The 22,888-nt window shown below is 41.7% G+C and overlaps 1 protein-coding gene and 1 long non-coding RNA gene across 18 annotated transcripts in view; one reads left to right on the top strand and one right to left on the bottom strand.

Moving 5' to 3' along the window:
- ZBTB20 (zinc finger and BTB domain containing 20) overlaps positions 1-22,888 on the bottom strand; it is an 852,388-nt gene that overhangs the window by 379,268 nt on the left and 450,232 nt on the right. For 13 of the 17 annotated variants that reach the window (XR_008319419.1, XM_053309295.1, XM_053309299.1 and 10 more), the window contains one exon: positions 21,169-21,251. The exons of 3 other annotated variants lie outside the window; for them this stretch is intronic. The gene's annotated coding sequence lies outside the window, so the exon portion shown is untranslated. Of the gene's footprint in view, positions 1-8,409; positions 8,500-21,168; positions 21,252-22,888 lie in introns of those variants that run through there. One more of the 17 variants, XM_053309306.1, reaches the window with a different exon arrangement.
- Positions 1-22,888, top strand: part of LOC128350718 (uncharacterized) — a 203,416-nt gene that overhangs the window by 101,177 nt on the left and 79,351 nt on the right. The window lies entirely within an intron of this gene.

Below are 22,888 nucleotides of genomic sequence, written 5' to 3'. Positions count from 1 at the left end.
CACCAGATGCCTCTGGGAGCCCACAGGCAAGAGGGATATGCATGCCCTCTCTCCTGCTGTTGATCCCATCAGCGTATATGTGAAGTTGGTGTTTTTTGCCCCAACATGCATCACTTTACACTTGCTTGCATTAAACCACATTTGCCATTCTGTCGCCCAGTCCCCCAGTTTAGAGAGATCTTTGTGGAGTTCCTCACACTCCGTTGTGGATTTCACTAGCATAAATAGTTAAGGAAGGTGGGAAAGAAGATATTTATGTTTGTGGGTAGGATAGGTAGAGTGTCTGTTGTTAACAAAGCAATAAAAGAACAGGGACCAAATGCTAAAGAATGCTTCTCTTTGGCCAGGTTCAGACACAGCACGCAACCACAGGTCCAACAGACCAGTGGTTCTACGTCCCCTCCCTGTGCTCTCCCGTCCACGTTCAAACATTGTGGAGAGGGGCCTCTTTGCAGTCAGCAAGACTACAGAGAGGCGGGGAGCTGGCTGTGCTGGCTTCCTTCTTGACAGAAGAACAGCCCACCCAGCAAATCAATTCAAATGTAGCACTTGCACTGCTAAACCACAGTTAAGGGCAGCAAAACTCAATGCTGACCAAAGGTACAGAGTGGAGTTTGGCGAGGGAAACTGCAGGTTCCTTTTCACCCTTTACTCTGGTTTGCTGGGTTTGGATGTGTGGCTTTGGAAACTAAAGGTGAAGGGACCTCCAGTTTCCCAGGATATCTGAACGTGGCCTTTGCTGTTTTAGAAAAGCTGTTTTCTCCCTTCTTGCAAAGCCATGCCTGGACTGAAGACTTATTTTGAGCCTTCTCCGACATAGTACTTCATGTTTGCACTTTGTGCTCATTTTATATGTATGTTTTGGTACTGCTAAATGGCTTTCCATTCTGAGGAGTGATTTATGTTAACATATTAACATGATTCTGAACTTAGCAAGCGATATATCAGATTTAAACACCTCACATTAGGACACTTATAGATGGTATGGTCCTTTTCTGGAAAGGAAAGCGATTGGTTTTTCAGGAGCAGACCCTGCTTGCCCGAAGTTGCTGTGTTTATATCTAAACATATATCATAACTGAAGCCTCCACTAACATGATTGTGTGCTTTCCCACATTTTGGATATTTCCTTTGTTATGCAATACATCTATCAATATAGGTGCTACAAACTTCTTAAAGGAACTGTTTCTTCAAGTTTCTTTCAAGAGCTTTAAAAATACTTTTACAGTCAGTGCTTTCATAAGAAAGGATGTCATCCTGCATTCCAAGCAGCACTTATATAAAAGTTCTACTGAGGTCAAAGAGCAACTATTTATGATGGGAGGGGAGAGATATTCCCCTGTTTATATTTATCTACATGCTGTAAGATCAGCCAAGACCTTGAAATTCATTTCATTTGTTACTCATAGCAGATTTGAGCTTCAGTATGCATTACATTAGCCCTCTGGTCTGATTAAAGCCTCTCTACTCCCCCGCCTTTAATCTCTGCATGCTGTTATGTGGAAGGTGCCAACTTCAGAACAGACAGTTCTGTAGAGGAGGACTTTTTTTTTTTTTAAGCATAGTACTTTAGAAAATTTAAACAACAGGACTTGTGATCAAAATAATTCATAAAGGGAAGGGATTTATTAAATGATTTCATGAGCACACAATGCCCCCTTTGCTTTGTTTTTAAAATAAATCTGGCAGTACACATGCCAAGGCAACACATCTGAATACAATATCAGTTGACACACCCTAAATCATCTACATCTGAAGCACAAACTATAAACACTCTCTCTGTCCCACCATCACTTTCTTTGTCATCTCTCTTTTTAAAAAAAGTAGCCTTGGAATAATGGAAAAATATTTCCCTTCTTCAGATTCACATTTTCTCCTTATGATGACATGTCATTAAAAAGAAAAGAAAAACAGTAAAAAGCCTTGGCTTAAAAACCAACCCTCACTCATTAAAAAAGCAAAACCAAACCAAAAAACCAAAAACCAAAAACCCCACCAAAAACCTGCAAGAAAATCTCACTTCTACATAAACCCTCTGGTGTAAGGAAATCTGTTCAAGTTTTCCCTTATCAAACTTGAGTGATAGCTGCACTCAACAAATCCTGAAAGGGCTATCCTGTTTCTCAGGCTTTCATTTTTTCAAGAGTTGGAGAAAAGGGATACAGTGTGCATTTTCACATTCTCTAAGTCTGCAGTTGTTTTTATATAAGAAGCAATTTGTTTGGGTCATATCAGGTCAAATGGGAAGGCTGCCCAGCTCTCGGTTTTAAAGGAAAAACATACAGAAAGACACAAAAACACAGCAGTTTCCTTCATTAAATTCCACTCTACCTGCCATGGGCATGAAGCCACAATGGAATTTCCCACCCTGGCTGAGCACAGCACAACTTTTATTTTTAGTTTTTTTGGCATTTTATAGGGGGAAAAATCTTATTAGTTTGCTTTTAAGTGAACTTTGAGGCAAAGGCTATTAACACTAAGCATAGTTGTGTTTAAAAAAATTAAATAATTAAAACACAGAAGGATTAGAGTCATGGGGCTAAATCTTAAAGTTCTTACTCAAGGGCCTGATTCTGACCTTCTTTGGCTTGCTATAAGCTGGGAATAGTTCCACTAAAAGCAATGGTACTTTATTAGATTAAAATCAGCATTAAGCAATAATCCTTTCATTGTACAGAGCTGCTTTGCACATTTAGAGAAACAGCAAAACATGGATGGATATCTGACTTGCACTTCCACTTTTTACCCTGAGGAGTGTGTGAAGAGAGAGCTTAAATGTATTCTCTATACCAGGATATGCAGGACCCAACCACACTGGCAACACACCTATCTAGCTAGACGGGGAGATGTAGAAATTCTACCTTCACACATTACCTTAAAGCATGAGAGAAGTGTTGCTACCTTCAGCCCAGGAATACTGGCTCACATACTGCATAATGTTCTGCACATGTTGCAACAGAATGTCTGCACACTTGTGCAAAACACGATTGAACTGTGTTTGCACAATTCTTGTGTTTTGCACAAGAATCCTCTTGAACTGCATGCACATTCTGTTGCATTCCATTATGCATTTCTGCTCCGATGAAGTAATGATTAGGATGAGGCACAAAAGACTCAGAGAAGACTCAAAAGCCACTACAGTTTTCGAGCTCCTGTGATGACAGAGCCCAAAATGAAAGGAAACAGTTCTATGGACAGAGCAAAGAGGACACAAGGCTTAGAAATGTGCAAATCGATTCGACTCAAACCGATTTGAGCTCAAATTGGGCCAATTCGAGTGATTCAAACTCAAATTGAACCACCTTTAGAATAAAGGCCCTGATTTGATTTTGAATTGAATCAACCCTTATTTGAGCTTGAATTTATTCAAGTGATATTTGAAAGCCATTCTGGCAGGCTTTCTCCCCTTGCTGATTGGTTTTCTGGCACTGGAATCCAATTGGCTTAAGATCTCCTTGCTTCTTGGTTAGCTTGTTATGATAAAAATCAAGAATTGCCATGGGGAACTGCGCCCCCATTGGCTGGGTGGAAGGATAAGGGAGGGGGGACAAAAAAGGAGGGAATTTCAAAATGTTCTCAAAAGGCCTGGACAATGTTCCCTCTAACAGGGAATCCCAGATGTTCTTGAGTACAACTCCCATAATTTCCAGCCAAAAGCCATCACAGCTGGGGATGCTAGGAGCTGTAGTCAACAACATCTGAAATTCCCTGTTAGAGGGAATGCTGGGCCTGGAGAGGGGAGGTAGAGAGAGCTCTTAGTGGTTTTCTTTTCTCAGCATGGAGTATGATATGTTGTGCTATTGCTGCTGTATTATTAGCTATCTGGTTTTGCTGGATCTCAGATTGACAAAGGCAGAACTTGGGTGCTTGCCTTCCTTCCTTGCGTTGTGGTTTGGTCTGTTTGTGAGATGGTGTTGTGGTGAGAAATTGACATTTCGTGTGTGTGTGTAATATTTCTTGGTAATTACTGTGAGATGAGATCCATGTCTGGCCTTGATACTAACTTATGCTTCACTCACTGCTCTGGTCTGCTCTACCATCTGCATTGCAAGGTATACTCTGTCAAAATGTGGATGAAGACATTCTAGTTGAACTTTTGTCTATGCTTGCTGGCTGGCTGCTAAGGGTGCTGCTGTGGCAATGCTAATGTAAATAGTCATAATTGTGTGTGAGAAAGCAACTTGTGCCAATGACATTGCTGCATTGCAGGCACTATGACTGTGAGTGGATTCTGGGTCAGTGATTCTATTTTGGCCATTTTTGGACTATGTGTTTAGCAAGATGTGGTGTCCTGTGTTGGGAGAGACTGTGTGCTTCATTTCTGCAGTGTTTTTCAAGGAAGGATTGCAAAATTTGTGCACTCTGCTTGTTTCTGCAGAGTGCACAATGGAGAACTCAAAACACCCCATTGTTCCCTATGTGTAGCTCCTAGCGACACCAGTGGGTTGGGTGGTACGTCATGAAAGGTACTACCTACCGCCCCACCCACAAAAGCAATGGGCAAATGGGTGATTTTAAACAGTTTTGTGTGTGTGTGTGTATATATATATATATACCATTTGCCCATTTCTTTTGTGGGGTGGTAGGTAGCACCCAGCACCACCCAACCCACTTTGGTGTCCTAGGAGCTATCCATGGGGAATGATGAGGTGATTCAAATTTCCCATTGTTCCCTATGGCCAAATCACTACGATTGATTTGAGTTGATTCACCAAAACAGCCAGCAATGGCCACTGTTTTGACTATTCAATTGGAGTATATTGCAATTCAATTTGAGCTTGAATCAAATCATAAAGTTTGATTTGTGCACATCTCTGCAAGGTATACCATGGGCAGAACAGGGATGGGATCAGGAATAACACAAACAAACTGGCTGCGCCTAAACTCCACAAGATGCAGGAGATCCCTTCTACCATCAGGGACATACCATCATGCACATACCATTTTCCCAGTAGGAATCCTTCCCCACCATGACTGCTGTTTGTCCTGCTGGGGAAAGATATATCTACTGGTATTATTATTTTATCCAGTGGAGCAAACCAGCTTCAGGGGGGAGTCATTTAGATTATCAAAACAGTACTGGGGAGAAGAGTTAAACAGCTCCTCTCCCAACCCTGATCAAATTGGCAGCTCCATCCCTTGGTTTTTTAAAGTAAAAAAGGAATTGTATTGAGAGCTGATGATGGATCTTCCACATCACATGTAGTCTGGCCCTAAAGGAGAACATCTCAGTTACCACAGACCCACCAACACTGACACAACCACACACACGATTAGCTTCTTGGAGCACAGTACAAAAATGGGTTTGGAACTTTCTTTCAGAATGCATGTAGCCACTTGCTTAAGAAAGAATCTAGCTGCAATTATGTCAGGGCAAACTAATCTGTGTACTGTCATAGTTATGCATATTTTCTGGATTGTAGCTCTCATAGGTGCCTTGCTCGCAAATCAACTGCCTAAGACAAAGGATTTATTCATTCAGTGTAATGATATCACGAGAGAATGTCCGAGTATTTTCAGCTTAAATATCAACCTCAGTGAGCATTAACAGCTCAGCACTTCTGAATAATAAAACAAAAATTCACTCCTCCACCTCCTCCTCTGTAAGCTGAAACACTATTAGCAGGCTCATGTGATGGATCTGTTGCCATACCACTCCTACCTAAAGGTCCTTAGGTAGGTAGGTAGGTGGATAGGTATATAAGGGGTTTTATTGTACAGAGCAGATAGGCCTATTATGGCCCAAACTGGAGCATATTTTAACAATTGACTCTGTTTCCCTTCTGTTCTAACATAAGCTCTCGTTTGTCAACAAGCAGGTCTCATTAATCCCCAAAGTCTTAAAAGGAGAACAAGCAGACACTTTAAATCCCTTCCCCCCCACACACACATTTCTGGGAGATTGTTTTCTCACTGCGCTGAATCACTCACTCATAACTAGATCCTTTCTGAGACAGCCAAGGAAATGACCAGGTCCACCTGAAGGTGATATCAAAGATATTCTAAGGTGCTTCTCAAAATAAGTCACTGCCAAAAGAAGATGTCTCCTCTACTGCTCAAAATAAAACTCCTGACTATGCGGAAGAATTTAGCTCCATCCAATAGAACAAATCAAAAAAGTGTTACTGGAAGTGGGAAAGTTCAACTACTGTTCCCTTTTGCTATCAACCAGGTTATCATCTCTGAAAGATAGTATCTGCCTTGAGCAGTTTGTTTTTGGGATGGTATAATGCTTTTAATAAATAAAGGGAAGGGTTCAGTGACAGCTGCAACTGTGGCAAATGGTTACTGATTGGTAGAAAAGAAAAAGGGAAGAGAAAGAGAGGAGCAGGACTGTATGTGCATTTGGAGGTCTTATACTCTTGTTTAAATTGTACAAAAACACAAAAAGTCCTGTATGTTAAATGTTATATAATGAATGCCCATGTTACAAACACAGGGCTACAGAGATTTTTGATCCAGTTCTTCAGATTTATCTTTATAACTAAGGAAGTATAACTCAACAAACAAGCGCAGCCTAATCAAATTTTTCTTCAAATCACAGGAACAGACTACATGTTATACTGCAGCCACATATAATGAAGCCCACAAAGGACCCTTCTCAACTGCAAAAAGCCCCTGGTATGAAGGCAATTTGAATTGCAGAAGGGATGAGAGGAATGAAGTGATTAATCCTTCTCCTGCCAGTTACTCTCCCCCGCACCATTCCGTGCTGCTTTTACCCTGTCAGCTTCCATATCCATATATTTATGTATTTATTGTTCCATTTTATACAGCCTTTCATAATGCAACTCAAGGCGGTTTATAAAAGCTAAAAAACAATAAAATTCCATAAAAGTTACATTTAAAACCTTAAAATCAGTAAAACAATAAAAACCAAACACACACACACACACACAAAAACAACCCATTAAAAAGACAACTGAAGCAAGAGAACTGTGAGACCTGGCAGCCACTAAGGAGTAAAAGCCTGAACAAATAAGAGTGTCTTTAGTTGTTTTTCAAAAACAACCACAGATGTCAAGGAGAGGATATTCCCTGGGAGAGCATTCCAGAGCCTGGGGACAACAGAGAAGGCCCTTTCCTGTGTGCATGACAATTTAGACTCTCTCAACAGAGAGACTGTTGCTGGTGTCTATCTTATGTTTCGTTTTAGAATGTGAGCCCTTTGGGGACAGGGAGCATTTTATTTATTTATTATTTCTCTGTGTAAACCGCCCTGAGCTATTTTTGGAAGGGCGGTATAGAAATCGAAACAACAACAACAACAACGGCACATGGAGCAAAGGCCCCTCTGATGATCCTTTTGGGCAGGCAGAAACCCTTGGGAACAGGCAGTCCTTCAGGTATCCAGGACCCAAATAGTTAAGGGCTTTAAAGATAATAACCACCACCTTGAATTGGTTCTACTGGATCTCTCAACAGTGTTCAATACCACTGACCACAGTATTCTTCTGGACTGCCTCCCTTAAGGGGAGGTTCCAAAAGGTGTGCTGGGCGACTTCTTCTTGACTCCATAGCCTCTGGGGTCCCACATGGCTGAGTATTGTCCCTCATGCTGCTTAACATCTACATGAAGCCACTGGGCAGGGGCGTAACTATAACAGGGCAAGAGGAGACAGTTGTCTGGGGGGCCCACTGCCTTGGGGGGCCCCCAGAGGCAAGTCACATGACTGACTCCGCCAGCTGCACACCTGCCCGGGCTTCCTTCAGTTGTATTCATCCTGTATCCCTGTATTCAATTGTATTCATCCTCCAAAATGGATGTGAGTGTTAAGACCTGGAGCTACCAGAACAGCATGTCTTTCTCTAGTTCCATTAAATGACTTGCATCATCCACAATTTACAGAACCTCATCCACAATTTACAGATCTATCTATCTATCTATCTATCTATCTATCTATCTATCTATATGAGAGATTTCTTGGCTCAGGGCAGTTAACACAGAGAAATAATAAATAAATAAGATGGATCCCTGTCCCCAAGGGCTCACAATCTAAAAAGAAAAATAAGATAGACACCAGCAACAGTCACTGGAGGTACTGTGCTGGGGGTGGATAGGGCCAGTTACTCTCCCCCTGCTAAATAAAGAGAATCACCATTTTAAAAGGTGCCTCTTTTGCCAAGTTAGCAGGGGACTATCTATCTAATTATATATAAATAAAATATAAATATACTTTTATTTATATTTACGATATAAATATAGTAAAAGGTAAATTTTACTATACTTTTTGTTACCACTATTCAGCCTCATTTAAGATTTCTTTACTTCATGAGCTGAGCTTTGGGGGGGGGCGCATTTTAAAACCTTGTCTCTGGGCCCACTCCAACCTTGCCATGCCCCTGTCACTGGGAGATGTCATCAGGAGGTTTGGACTGAAGTGTCATCAATCAAGAGGCCCGAGTTACCTCAGAGAGCTCCTTCTTCTGCGTGATCCCCACCGCACATTAAGGTCATCTGAGGAGGTTCGTTTCCAGTCACCACCAGCTTGTCTTGTGGCGACTCAGAGGCGGGCCTTCTCTATAGCTGCTCCGGGGCTGTGGAATGCGCTCCCTGCGGAAATCCGTAATTTGAATTCTCTATTAGCCTTCAGGAGAGCCCTTAAAACGTATCTGTTTAACCCAGTTTCAGGGTTTTTAATTACTGCAATTGTTTAATTGTTGTTTTAAAATGTTTTTAAATTGTTACTTGTTATATTGTTCTTTAAATTTTGTTTTTGCTCTTTACTGTTTTAACAGTTTGTTTTAATTGTAAACCGCCCTGAGCCATTTTGGAAGGGTGGTATAAAAATCAAATCAAATCAAAATCAATAAAATATGCAGATGACACTCAGCTCTATCTTTTCCTGACATAAAATCCTAAGGTATATCATGTATCTTGGGGTTTATTTGTTATGCTGAGACATACTTTAAATACTCTAAGCACTGTTGATTTTTTTTGTACATATGTTTGATTCCTGGCCTTTGACCGTAAATAAGCTTGACTTGACTTGACTCATATCCTAAGGAAGCAGTGGATGTACTGAACTGGGGGCTGAAGGCTGGGATGGGTTGGATGTGGGCTAGTAAACTGAGGTTAAATCCAGAAATGATGGAGGTGCTGTTGGTGAGTAGAAAAGCCAATTGGGACAGGGTGATTCAACCGACTCTGGAGGGGTTGTACTCCCCCTGAAAGATCGACTTACAGCTTGGGGGTGCTGCTGGGCCCGGTTCTGCTTTTGGATGCTCAGGGAGAGCTGGTGGCCAGGGGTACCTTTGCACAGCTTAGCCTAATGTGCCAGCAGCATCCCTTACTTGAGAAGCAAAAGTTTCCTTCCCATTAATTTGTCATTTCATCAATGACTGTCATAAAACATGATTACAATCTAAGAATTGTAGATTGACCCACAATAGAAAAATTAGCCTAAAAGAACCATATTAAAATATTAATGCATCTTCCTGAAAACAAGATGAATGCATAATATGTTTTGATGGCATCAGCGGTATTTGACAGAGTAAACAATTTAACATAAAATTGGTTTGTTCATGTTTTAGAAATTAAAGGTAGAAAAGCAAAATTTTCAGAACACCAAATATATGAAGAGGAATTCTACAACTCTTCACATCACATACAGCTGTTCAAAAGGTTCATATCCAAAGTATATTTTTGTTGATGTTGTTATGATCATCATCACCACTATAATCTCAGGTTCTGCAGGTCGCAAAAGAGAAAACAGCTGCACACAATGGAGCTTCATACACCTGTTATAGCAAAAGAAACTATTGTACCATTGTTGTACCATTCAGCTGTTCCTAAAGTTAGTGCCTTCTAATAGTAGATGGAGGGTGACCACTTTATGGCTACTAAGTATAACTTTGGCCGCCTCAATCATGACAATAATGTGGAAACCCATTAAAATTCACAGGGAAACCAAATTCCTTCTCCCTTGCTGATCATTTTGGTAGTGAAGGGGCATATCCCCTCAATGCCAAAATGATCCTTTAGGGATGAGGGGGAATTGGCCTGGACTTGCCACAGGTTGTGAATTTTCAGAACACAATTTCCTCTCCCCTTGCAAATGCTTCTCTGCTGCAGGCCCCCAGCAGTCAAAGTTGAGTACCTGCAAGTTCAGATGCCAGGAATATTCCTCAGTGGCATGGTAGAAATGTTCACGTGCAATCTTTGTAGTTTGGGGGTCTTGTATGGCAGCAGGGCATTGTACTGGCTTTGAAACTAGATTGATAGCTTGCAAAGGCACAGTCATAAACATAAAAAACTAAGAGCAGACCTGCTGGATTAGACTAAGAGTCCAAACTGCTTCACACAGTAGCCATCCAGATGCCCCTGGGAAGCCAAACAGCAGCAGCAGCAACTAAAGCTATACATTATACTTGTTTATAATTTGGTTATATTGATATTGTTAATCTTAAATGTGAAAACTTGAAAAATTTAATAGATAGGCAAGTTATTTGTTTAATTTTTATACCTCCTAACCCAAATGGCTCTAGGAAGCATAAACAAAACCAAACAATTTTTAAAAGTAGAAATTAAAACCATTTAAAAATCACTGGAGGCCAGGCTAAAAAAATGTGTTTCCAGGACTCAATGATTTTAAAGGTAATTATCAGCACGTTGTATTCTTTCTGGCAATATATTGGCACCCAGTGCAGCTATTTTAAAACAGGGATAATATGGTCTCTCTGGGAACTCCTAGAGACCAATCTGCTGCTGTATTTTAGACTATCTGAAGTTTCCAAACTACACAAAAGGGCAACCCTATGTAGAGAGAGTTGCAAATCTACAGGTTGCCAGTGAATGCACTGCAGTTTTGAGATCATTCTCTTGAAGGAACGGATGGAGCTATAATATCAACCAAAGTTGATTGAAAGTGCTCCTGGCCATAGCCAACGAGTAACCAGAATGAGGTTTGTGTCCAGGGAGCACGCTCAAAGTATGTACCTGTTTCTTCTGGGGGAGTGCAATGCCATCTAGAACAGGAGTTACATCATGTCTCTTGAATTATGACCACTTACAATGAGTACCTCCATCTTGAGAACCTCCATCTTGTTTGGATTCAGCTTCAATTTATTATCCCTCATCCAGACCATTACTGCCTTTAGGCAGGCATTTAGGGTGATTATGCCATTTCCTGATCCATGGATAAATATATTTGGGTGTCACCAGCATATTGATAACACCCTGCTCCAGCTAAACTATGGTAGTAGTAACTTGTGTAACACAAGCAACAAATTTAGATTAACACAAGTAGTAACTTGTGTAACACAAGCAATGTAGGTCACTGCAGCTTAACTCAGCAAAACAGAAAACTCTGCTCAATCTGGCAAGAGATTTCCCTCCCTCATTCTCTCTTAACCATTGAATATGGTCAGAAGCAGATTTTGTGTCAGGCTCCATGGACCACAAGTAGGGACAAATTTCCCTAAAAATAACAATGAGAGGGCAGAAGCTTGTTTAGAAACCAAAATCCCTAAACCAAGATGAAGAGGAACTAGCTATGGATAGGTAATGTTGAAAGGAAGACACCAAAAGCTACCCCATTATTCCTTCATATTTCCAGGAATGAGCCCAGACACAACAGGACACTGAAAGACTGTGGCTCAACTTAACTCCTAACCATATACTTCACAAGGAGATTGAGAGAGGGCACATGCCAGAATCTGTGACTGCCCTTGTAGAGTATTTTAGTATCAAATCCTACAGGCTGTTTTCTCAGGGTCAAACTACATATGATGATGAATGTATCTTTAGAAGACATGTGTAACCCAGAAGTGGACTAGAAGTGAGACTTCCAACAGTGATCTTTAAAAATAAGCCAAATGGGATGCTGATCTACACCAGTACTGTGTCATGCAGTGAGGAGCTGTTAGTACTTTCTCCCTGCACCACATTCACCCCAAGAACCCACCCAACCTCAGCAGTCCTGGAGGAGAGCTGGTCTTGTGGTAGCAAGCATGACTTGTCTCCTTAGCTCAGCAGGGTCCATCCTGGTTGATTATGAATGGGAGACTAGAAGTGTGAGCACTGTAAGATATTCCCCTTAGGGGGTGGAGCCACTCTGGGAAGAGCAGAAAGTCCCAAGTTCCCTCCCTGGCATCTCCAAGATAAGACTAAGAAAGACTCCTGTCTGCAACCTTGGAGAAGCCACTGCCAGTCTGTGTAGACAATACTGAGCTAGATGGACCAATGGTCTGACTCAGTATATGGAAGCTTCCTATGTCCCTAACCTAAATGACAAAGAGGAAATTAGCAGCAAATTGCTGCTTTAGGGACAAATCATTGCTTTGGGGAGGATTTGGAGGGCAAAAATACTAACCCTCTTCATCATATGCCACATTTCCAACCCAGATCAGAGGCTGACTTCAGGTCCACTTCCAAGTTAAGCACATTTTCTAATGACACGTTCAGCATCATGCATGGTTTAGCCTTCAGCACAGTAACAAGGATCTCAGAATTTTACAGGTTTAAAAAACATTATGCATTTGACTTTTTCAAATTTAATTTCTCTCCCTACTGCACCTTTTAGCCTACATAGTTTTCAAGCTCTACTGTATAACAATAGCCAGCTTTGAAATGATTTGATATGCATGTAATTATACTTTAAATACAGGTAAAATTTCGGCAAAAGTTGGAACTCTCCAGTTTAAGTAACTGGAACACAGAAGCCTACACAGCAACTGTTTTGACCACACTATTGTGAAAAACTTCTGAAAAATAGACAAAAGAAAGAAAGAAAGGAGGAGAGAGAGAGAGATGAGCATGTATGTGTGCTTTTGCTGCTGCTGCTCTAGGCTTAATCGATTTCAGGTAGACCTTTAGCATACTGTTATAAATAATAGAAGTTACACACTGCACTTTTATAATATCTTTCATCTGAAGACTTCTTATGACTTAATTAAAAGGGACACTGCCAGGTTAAAAACCATAGGTTTTTTTTAATTAAGTAATTTCCTTACCTGTATTACTAATAACACTTTGGGTTATTAAGCAGAAACAATTTTTTAAATCTAATTTACTACTTTATGCATTTAGGCAATTGGCTTTTTTAAAGCATCTAGGGAAATGAAAATAGGGTTGTCAGTTTCCATATCTGTTCATTATCTGTTTTGTAAGTTTTCCATATCCCAGAACTGCATTCTTGATTTTGGACTTCATAAAATAGCATGCAATTCCAAAACACAACACACAATTTGTGTTAGAATTCTGAGGGTTTTTTAAAAGCCTAAGATTTTCAAAAGCCTTCTGTATTTAAAGGAAACCTTTATCTGAGCCCGAAAAACATCCCCTCCCCCAAGTCCTTCAAACCTCCGTTTGCCAATTCAATGAAAGATTATTCTTTCATTTAGCAGGAAAATCAAAATATTGTGGGCAGGACCCAGTCCACTGTGGACATAGCACTCATGTGTAAATAAATCTCCATACAGTAAAATAGCCCCATTTAACTACTCCCACCATGGTACACTTATACAGCAGGATGGGGGTAGGGGTGATGGCAGGGCCCTGTTGTGCCCTCTGGGGAATCTATCCACATGCATTTACTGAACCCACAGGAGCCTGGATCAAATCATTTGTTTATAGTAAGCATTTAGCTTCTATCTGGAACTAAACAACCAATCAACCAGAACACATTTAACTACAAGAAATAATCTGTTAAATGTTGTGATCTGTCAAGGAGTGATGACAGAAGTGATGATTTAAGAGCAGTCAAATTCTCTACTGTATTCCAGGCTATCTCTATCATAATAAGCCTCCCTAGGACAAGTGCGGAGGGGATGTTTAGATCAATCTAAGATACAACTTAGACAAAACAAGGACAGATGAGCTGGTGGTACTGTACACTTCTTCATGGCTGAAAGATGGCAAATCCAAGCAGGAAAGGAGCAAAAAAAGGGGGGGGGGCAGACAAGTCCCAACTATTCTTCCCCCAAGAGCAGATGGCACTGCCAGTCAACAGTGCCAAGATGGATGGAGACACATACCACTTCATTTCTGAGCAACTGGAAGCTGAAAATGGAAAGCATCATGGAAATAACAGCAGTAAGTTCAGTTTTTTATCAAAGTAACCTGTACTTTGATAAAGTGGAGAGCTGGTCTTGTGGTTGCAAGTATGACTTGCCCCCTTAGCTCAGCAGGGACCGCCCTGTTTGATTATGAATGGGAGACTAGAAGTGTGAGCACTGTAAGATATTCCCCTCAGGGGATGGAGCCGCTCTGGGAAGAGCAGGAGGTTCCAAGTTCCCTCCCTGGCATCTCCAAGACAGGGCTGAGAAAGATTCCTGCCTGCAACCTTGGAGAAGCCACTGCCAGTCTGTGAAGACAATACTGAGCTAGATGGAGCTGTGGTCTGATTCAGTATATGTCCACTTATATATATGTCCAGTATATGTCCAGTATATGTCCACTTGTGGTCTGATTCAGTATATGTCCACTAATAATTGCAATAATAACCATACAAATATTTTCAAGATACATGTGTGATGGAACTTAGGTGAACAAGTAACAGCTTGGGGGGCTAGTTGCAGATCACGTGTTTTGCACGAACAAAGTCCCACATTCAGTCTCAGCACCTCCAGGTAGGGCAGGGAAAGATCTCTCCATGAAAACCTACAGAGTCACTGCTCAGCATTACAGTCAACACTAAGATAGAAGGATCAGTGGTCAGACTTAGTATAAGGCAGCTTCAAATGTTCAGTATTGAAGAATGGTGACATGCCATAATGTTCACATTAGAGGCCAGCATAACCATTATAAAGAATCATTTCAGATGGAAAGGCTTGTTTTCTATGGACTTCAACAGAAATTAGTCAAGCATTAGTTAGATTTGTTAGACACTGAGGGAACATCTTTCATCAAGAGTAATCTGTATAGAAAAGATGAGCCCTATGTGAACCCTGATGAGACCCAACTGCTGGCACTTAAAATTAAAACAAGACAGTAACTTATAGACTAACACCTGGGGAAATGCTGACTGGTGATGAGAAACATCCTTATCAGAATGACTTACTCCTAAGGGACAATGTTATAAACACCTGAAGTCTTCAAAATGAGAACAGAATTAAAGTTGACAATATACACATGGACACCAATAAGAAGAAATCCAATCAATCCATGTGTTACATGAAAAAAATGCAAAATGAAAGCAAAAACCGAAATGTGTGTGTGTGTGTGGAGAGAGAGAGAGAAGGAGATTGGTGGAAGCCTCTAAGATTATACTGTACAGACATAGGCCTAATCCTCACTGAGGAAAGAGAATGAGCAAGATCACTTCAGATGCAACGCTCCACATAGAACACTATATCGTTGTTCTCATGATGGCAGCTCATGCCGTATGGAGTGCTGGGAGCCCTGTGGTCCCGGCTGCTCCAGTCCTGGGTAGCCTGACTTCTCTACCCACCTTTTGCTGAGGTAGAACAAACCAAATGTTTGTTTTACTTTGGCAGGCGATTGTGTGTATGTACCCCCCGCCACAATCCTGCCACCATTTTGGACAGCGACTCAGGACAAAGGAGTGGCCACACAGAGCGGAGTGGCTGCTCAACTGAGAGCAGCCACTCCACTGCTTGTGTGGTGCACAATGGGATGTGGGAGGACTTCCTCCTCATGATCCGAGCTCGGGACTCTGTATCCGAGCTGACTGTGTGGACGTGTGGCATGGCAACATCCAAGTCGGTCACTGCTCATGTGGGGGGAAGGCAGGGACTGCCTCACACACACACCCCACAACACTCCCCAGCCACATAGCAAAGGTTGTGAGAATGACCTTTAGATGTCAATGGGGAAAGTATAGCCTAGCCTTCTCTTTTTTATGCTACTTATCTGTCCCAGAAATGTTTGTCTATGGAGGAGCTTTCAGTCATGCAAGTCCCCATCTGCCGTCTAAAGTGGCAGAGCTGAGCCATGGGTTTACCATCCCAGCAAGAACCAGGCCATTGTTATGTAATCCAAAGCTTTTCATGAGAAAAACTGTCTTTCTCTTTCTTGTTGCCTTTTTAATTGATCTATTTCCCAAAGCATATAAAGCATTTCTGGGAACAATTCCAGGGGAGGATAATTCTAAATATGACTAAACTTTTGTGTACATGTGAATCACAGCAAGAAGGCAGAACAGAAACTTAGTGCATCCATTCAGAACTAGGGCACATCCCAAGGTACAAAACCTATGGAAAAAAGCAAAATAGGTTATGGAAGTGTTGCACTGCTCTGTGTCAAAGAAAATGTGGAAACAAATGGGCTAGAAGTGAAAATCAAAACAAATTATGCCAAATAACTATTGGGGTTAAAAGGTTTCAAGCAAAACAACAAAAAGGAAAAAAAAGAGAAGAAACAAAGTAAAGAATAGTTATAATGGTTCATTTTAGCTAAAGTCATTTAGTGATAAATAAAAAAGCTATCTAGTATAAACATGGCATGTGCCGTGCAATTGTAAGTTACAGCATTTCCAAAGGAGGTGACATTTCTTAATTTAACCTAAGAAAAGCCTAGAGCCCTACAAAGCGGGTATGTAAACTATGAATGACTCCATACTGGAGTCGTACACTGTATTTGGAAGGCTACTAGAGGTTGCTTAAAAGCTTACTGTGGCTGACCTTGCTCACCCCGCCCCCGCCCTTCATACTGTGAAGTCTGCGGACATATTTTTGCTAATTGGCATCTTGCTATCTGCCTTATTTATTTAATTGGTGTGAACACTGAAGCTACCACATCTGCAAGCACTTGCTGTTTATGGGGTCTATAACAGGGTTTTTACTAGCATGCTGAAAAACAAGGCTCCTTTCTACCAAAAGGGAGGTGGGAGGAAAGCAAGAGCAGAAGAAGGGACTTGGGAGTGAATAATTTAGAAGTAATGCTCAAGCAATAACATTTTCATTGCAGTGATTGAAAAAAAATCCAAAGCTATCAAAACCAGTTTACAAAAGAATTTAGCATATTCTCTGAGGTCTGATTTCCTTATCTCATGGATAGCCTTAGCACACAGTGAAGATACTCACTTCACTGTAACCTGTTTTGCTAAAAAGATTAGTCTGAACACAATTTCCATCCAGTGTCCACATTTCTTTTAACATAAAAGGCAGGAGTTGCAAGTTGGCTATTATCCTAAACTAATCCTATTATAATACTGCATAGTGACATTTATTATGTGCACCCAGTTACATATGTCACTCACACACACACACACACACACACACACACACGTTACTCTGCGAAGATGGAAAGGAAATAGTAAAAACACTTAACTCCACATTATTCCACACCCTACACTGTAAACTTCAGTAAACGTATAACTGATTCCACGTGTAGTCTGATTACTAGAGGACTCAAGAATGTGCTTTCTCATGAGTTAAGATGAGTATTGAAAACCAGGAGATCATTTTAGCTGGTGACATGAGACAAGGATATTCAAATACATAGTGGTCAGCAGACATAAACACACTGCATACAGGCACATGGTGAGACTGCCATGGATCAGGCGTAAAGAGAGAGGGAAAGTTCAATAATCAATAAAATGTGGAGAGAAGGGAAGGAAAGATATTTTGGGCAGAGAATATTGGAGAAGTCACTGCCAGTCAGTGGAGACAATACTCAGCTAAGTGGACCAATGGTCTAACTCAGTATAAGACAGCTTCCTGTGGTCTTTAAATGCTATGGTGTGGGAGGTTCTGGATTCCTGCTGTGGATCTGCATTCACCTTGTTTTGGACAAATGTACAACCTGAAGAAAACCAAATTCAAGAGCAACAGGTTAACCATGTTTCCAGCAGAAGTTGGCTATGTAGAATACTGGCTGGCTGACCCTTTTGACAAGCATGACTCCACCTTCCTCCCGCTCCCCAGCAGATTGTGCAGAGTGCTGATGAGCTGCCCCTTGCGATGATCACAAAGCCACTATCCACCCTACCCTGATACATATTTCAAATTTTAAAAATTTATTAGCATTATTAACCAAAGGTACTGAATAACACTGCTCATTGTCTCAGGCCCTGTTCATGGCCCTGCCACTAACAGAGATCTGGTTGGCAGGGACTAGAGACAGGGCCTATTCGGTTGTGGCTCCTCGGCATTGGAACGCCCTCCTTGAAGAGCTTCACCATGCTCCCTCCCTCAGTGTTTTAAAAAACCAACTAAACACACATCTTTTTAAAGAGGCTTTTTAATGCTCCATCTTTGGTTATATCTGGTAGGTTCTTTCGTTTTTATAATTCTCAATTTTTAGCTTTTAAAGTCACTTTTAATGAGAAACTTAATCTTGGTTGTGGTTTTTAACCTGACTTTTAACTTGTTTACTTAATTTGGTTAATTGTATTACTTTTATTGTATATTGTATCTATTTTATTGTTGTGAGCCGCCCTGAGCAGTAGTGTACTGGAGGGGCAGGGTATACATATTTTGAATAAATAAATAATAAATAAACAAACATTTAACCGAATAAACACTCTGGGTACTCCCTGACCCAAGTCTTTTAAATTAATGTCATTTTTAAAACAAAAATGTCAGAAGCCTGCCCACAGCATGAGGAGAAAGGCAGAAATCCATACTAGGTTCAGAGACAGATAAAGAAGCAAAAACAAGAAAACAGAACTTGCACTAGAAAACTTGCACTGGCTCCTATGGAGACTGATCTAAAAATTCAGCAAAATTTCTACAGAAATATGCATGTGCCATTTTAATTTTTTAAGAAAATGGCATAAGGAAGGTGGATTCACGTTTTTGAAAGAGATGAAGACACACACGTGTGCATGTTGCTTATTCTGACAAGCCACTAAGGACTGCATTATGTTGCTTATTCTGACAAGCCACATAAGGACTTCAACACTGGCAGTACTTGCAGCAAGATAGGGATGCATGTATTTATGGATAGAAAAATATTGCATTCAGACATTGTGAGGCACTGGCTCTCCTAAAGGAGATTAATCGCTAGGTGTGTGAAGCAACCTTGACATAAAGCATCAGTAGTGTAATGCAGATCCACCAATCTTATAAGTTAAGACATGGCTTTAAAACACTACACATCACTTTCCTAGTGGTGAACTTGTTCCTTGAGAAATACAGACTTCTCTCTCTCTTTCTCTTGAGAAGCTCTCTTGCTCTTCATGGCCAATCCAGATATTATGTCAGCAGACAGATTTGTTCAGATGAGGCAAGCTTCTGAATCTGTATTAAATGGGGAAAGAGTATTGAATGTGCAGCACAGGTGTGCAGGAGAGGGGAACAGAACCCTCTTCCAGTCCACAGTTTCCCCCATAACTGTGACTCCAGCTGTTTTTCCTGATAGGACTCTGAAGTAACTTCTGTTAGGGGAAAGAGATGGGCTTCACTGATTTGATGAGCTCCTCCTCCATGAATCTGGAGTACAGTGATTGAAGGAGCTCCTGCTGCAAATATTGCCAATGGTGAAATGCATCATACGGTCCTTGGGGGCTTGTCAGAGTAAGCAATCTCCCAGTCTGATGATAGAATTTTCCTTCTTTCTTTATCCTTATGCCATTTTCTTAGAAATATTTATTTCCTTTTCTCCCCTCTGTGACCTCAGTTCTTCCCCCCAGCACTGGTGGGGCTAAAAGAAATGCAAAGGATTCATACTGCATCATTACCTCATCTCTGCCTTCCCTTTCCAAAATGGCAGTTCCCAAACTCATGCTCCATCATCCTCCACCTCCACTTCCTCCTCTCCTGATTTCCCCCCACCCCAGAAATGAGAGTTTACTCAAAAACCATGTGGTGATACAGGGGACTTTCAAATGGGAGGGACATCAGGAGGTGATGACAATGGGCAAGCTTCCATTTGGGGAGGAGAGGAGGAGGTGACAGGGATGAAACACAGTCTTGGAGTTTCCATTTTGGGAGGGAAGCAGCATCAGTTATGTGGTCCAGGGTAGCCATCAGTAGTGATCATTGGGTCCCAACATTTGCCTGAGGCCTGGGACAGGGAAAGGGTTCAGTTCCCCCCTCCTGCCTACCAATGCTATGATTTCAATCACATTTTCCACACACACCCCAATTGTTATAGTTTCCACAGGACCAAATTTGGGTCTGCTGCTATCCTGTCTTCGATTCTTAGTGCTTATTTCTGAGCAAATCTAATGCTGTAAAAGCTCAGACACAGACAATGAACAGCAGGCACTCTGGTACCCTAGGGTAAATACTGAAACAGTCTCCCTATCAGTCAAATCCATCTTACCATCTCTTGAACTTGTTGAATGTCAAGGGAGTCAGAATGCAATGGAGCACATGCTTCATTCCATCCCTTCACTACACCTCCCATTCTGTTTCCACAAATATGCTATCTAGTTTGCCTTGACATATCCATGCCTCTTTAGCGTCTACCAGTTGCTACCTTTATTATCTACTCTGAGTTACAGTGGCTCTCCCTGTCTCAGGCAGAGGACTTGCCCACCTTTAAATGGAGATGCTGGGGAATGAACTTCAAACCTTCTTGCATGCTGAGCATGTGCTCCATTGAGATCTGGCCCATTCCCTCATGCAGCATTAGGCCACCTTTATATTATTTGTTCCCTATTATTTTCAGAGCACAGTATCCTGGCTCTGGAAATTAACAATTTTATCCATATTCTGCTATAGGCAAAGTGTTGCCCCCTTCCCCCATCCTGCAATGAGTCAGAGACGTTTGCCTATTGCAGATGACCTAAAGTTCAAAGCTTTGTTGACGAAAATCTGCATGCTAGTAAAACTGAGGATGGGGTGGAAAAGCAGAGCATTCTTTCTTGGCCTTTCTCCTTCGCTCAACACCCACTCTAGGCTATTCACAATTTAGCCTTGATTATTTTTAGTAGCAGCTTATAGACTCATCTGCTGAAAAGCAAGGTGTAATTAATTTTCTTTGTGGATTTTCTTTCTGACATGAGTCTTTTGAGACTACAGACATATCCACCACATTCAGCAAGAGTTCACAAACTGGTCATAACATTTACAGTTAGTAACACAGAACTGCTGAGGAAATAGTTTGTGCACTATGGCCTACATCTATAGCTGTCTGTTGTCTCTGGATTTCAATGCAACTGAATAAATATTGATCCCTTCATCTTTTGTCTGCATATGCTAAACACACCACATATTGTCTGGAGCTCTTAGGAGCTAATCCATTAAGACTACACCACATTAGCCACAAAGCCAATATTACATTCAAGAAGAATTAAAATGCTGATGGTAGTTTACCTTTAGATGCTTTCTCTCTTCCCTTAAGATGGAGAAATAATATGTCTCAAATGCTGAAACTCTCTTTCACAAAATGGACAAATCTGCACAAAAAGGAAATTAATTACAACTGTTTCCAGGAAGACTCTGCCTTACCTTAAGTGAAACAACAAATTCATTCTGTAAGGATCCGAACAATATATTAACTCTATAGGTATGTGCGCCCTAACAGTTGACAGTGGATCATTACTAGTTTGAAGCACTATAATGTGTGACTGACCTGCCTGATTCTAGCAAAAGCCTACATATTTTGGGGGAAAGGCTGGTAGATTATTGGCAGACTCCATGCTTTGCATGCATGTGGTTCCATGTTTCAAAACCTGGTACAATCTCAAATTAAAAAAAAGAAAGAAAGGAGGGCTAGATAGCTGCTGTTCAACAGAGGAGATAATACAAGTCTAGACAGACCAGGAAGTGGGTGAAGAAATGAAAAGTAAGCCATGAACAAAGAAAGACCAACAAGAGGAAAAGGTACACAGAAGAGAAGACGTAGAGAACAGAGGAGATAAGATGGCATAAATGAGAGCGGGAGTACTGAAGAAACTTCACAGCACAGTATCCAACAGAGATCAATAAGACGCTCCCAGGAAAGTTCACATGCAGGGCCAGCTTCAGGCTTCAAGGGGCTCTCTACAGACTGCCTTCCATGGGCCCCTTCCTATCTGAGTCACTCTAGCACAGGGCTGCACAACTCAAATGCCCTAGTGGGTTGCAACCATCCACAGCTTGGCATGCAGGGGCCGAGGTCAATTTTTAGCACATTATTACATTAAAATTAAAAATAGTATTAGTTACTTGTGGATCTATTCCCCCTATCAATGAACTCAAGGATAGTGGCCAGAAAATAGGTCCTGTCCCTGCTCAATCAGTGGGGCCCCTGAAGTCAGGGGCGAGCCACCATTGGGCAAATGAGTTCAAAGAACCCAGGCCGCCACCAATCAGGGGCCACAAACATGGACCCAGACACACACACCCCGCATCTGACGTCACACGCGGGGGCATTATTTTGGTCCCAAACAGGGCCGCGCAGCCCCGTTTGGAACCAAAATCAGTGCGTGCTGTGTTGTCAGCGCAGCCAGAGTAACTCTCCCTGCCTTAAAGGCACGGAGAGCTGCTCCTGGTCTCACTGCCAATGAAGCGGGGCCAATAGATCTCTCTACCAAATGAGGCTGCACGGCTAGCCGCCCCACTGAATCTGATGTCAGATGCAGGGGGCAGGTCCAGCCACGGCAGCCACACACGGGCCACCACCAGCCTCCCTACACCTCTGCCTGGAGTGCACACCAGCCCCAAACAAATGCCAAGTCCTCTCCTCTCCCTAAATTGTTGTTGCTTTTAGGCTGCAATCCTAGGCATGTTGACATGGGAGTAAGCCTCACTGGGTAGTACACCATGGAAAATATTTCTGAGAAAACATGCATAGGATGGCACTATAAAAAAGTTTCCAGCTCCTGTGTTGCTGCAGGATACCTGGGGGCCAGTAAAATAGTCTCTGTGGGCCAAATCAGGCCTTATGTTGTGTAGGCCTGCTCTAGCACCATGACACGAAGGCTGTGGGCACAGTGGTGGTCTCAGGAATGAATCAACTGTGGGCCGTTTTGAGAGCCCTGGGTCCTTGGCATCTGCCCAACAAAACTTACCTTTGATGCCGGCCCTTCTCACAATGATGAATGTGTCAGTC

The sequence above is a fragment of the Hemicordylus capensis genome, chromosome 3 (assembly GCF_027244095.1).
Source record: "Hemicordylus capensis ecotype Gifberg chromosome 3, rHemCap1.1.pri, whole genome shotgun sequence".
Taxonomy (NCBI): Eukaryota; Metazoa; Chordata; class Lepidosauria; order Squamata; family Cordylidae; genus Hemicordylus; species Hemicordylus capensis.
The sequence above is the reverse complement of the archived record's forward strand: the minus strand, read 5'-3'. Positions and strand labels throughout refer to the sequence as shown.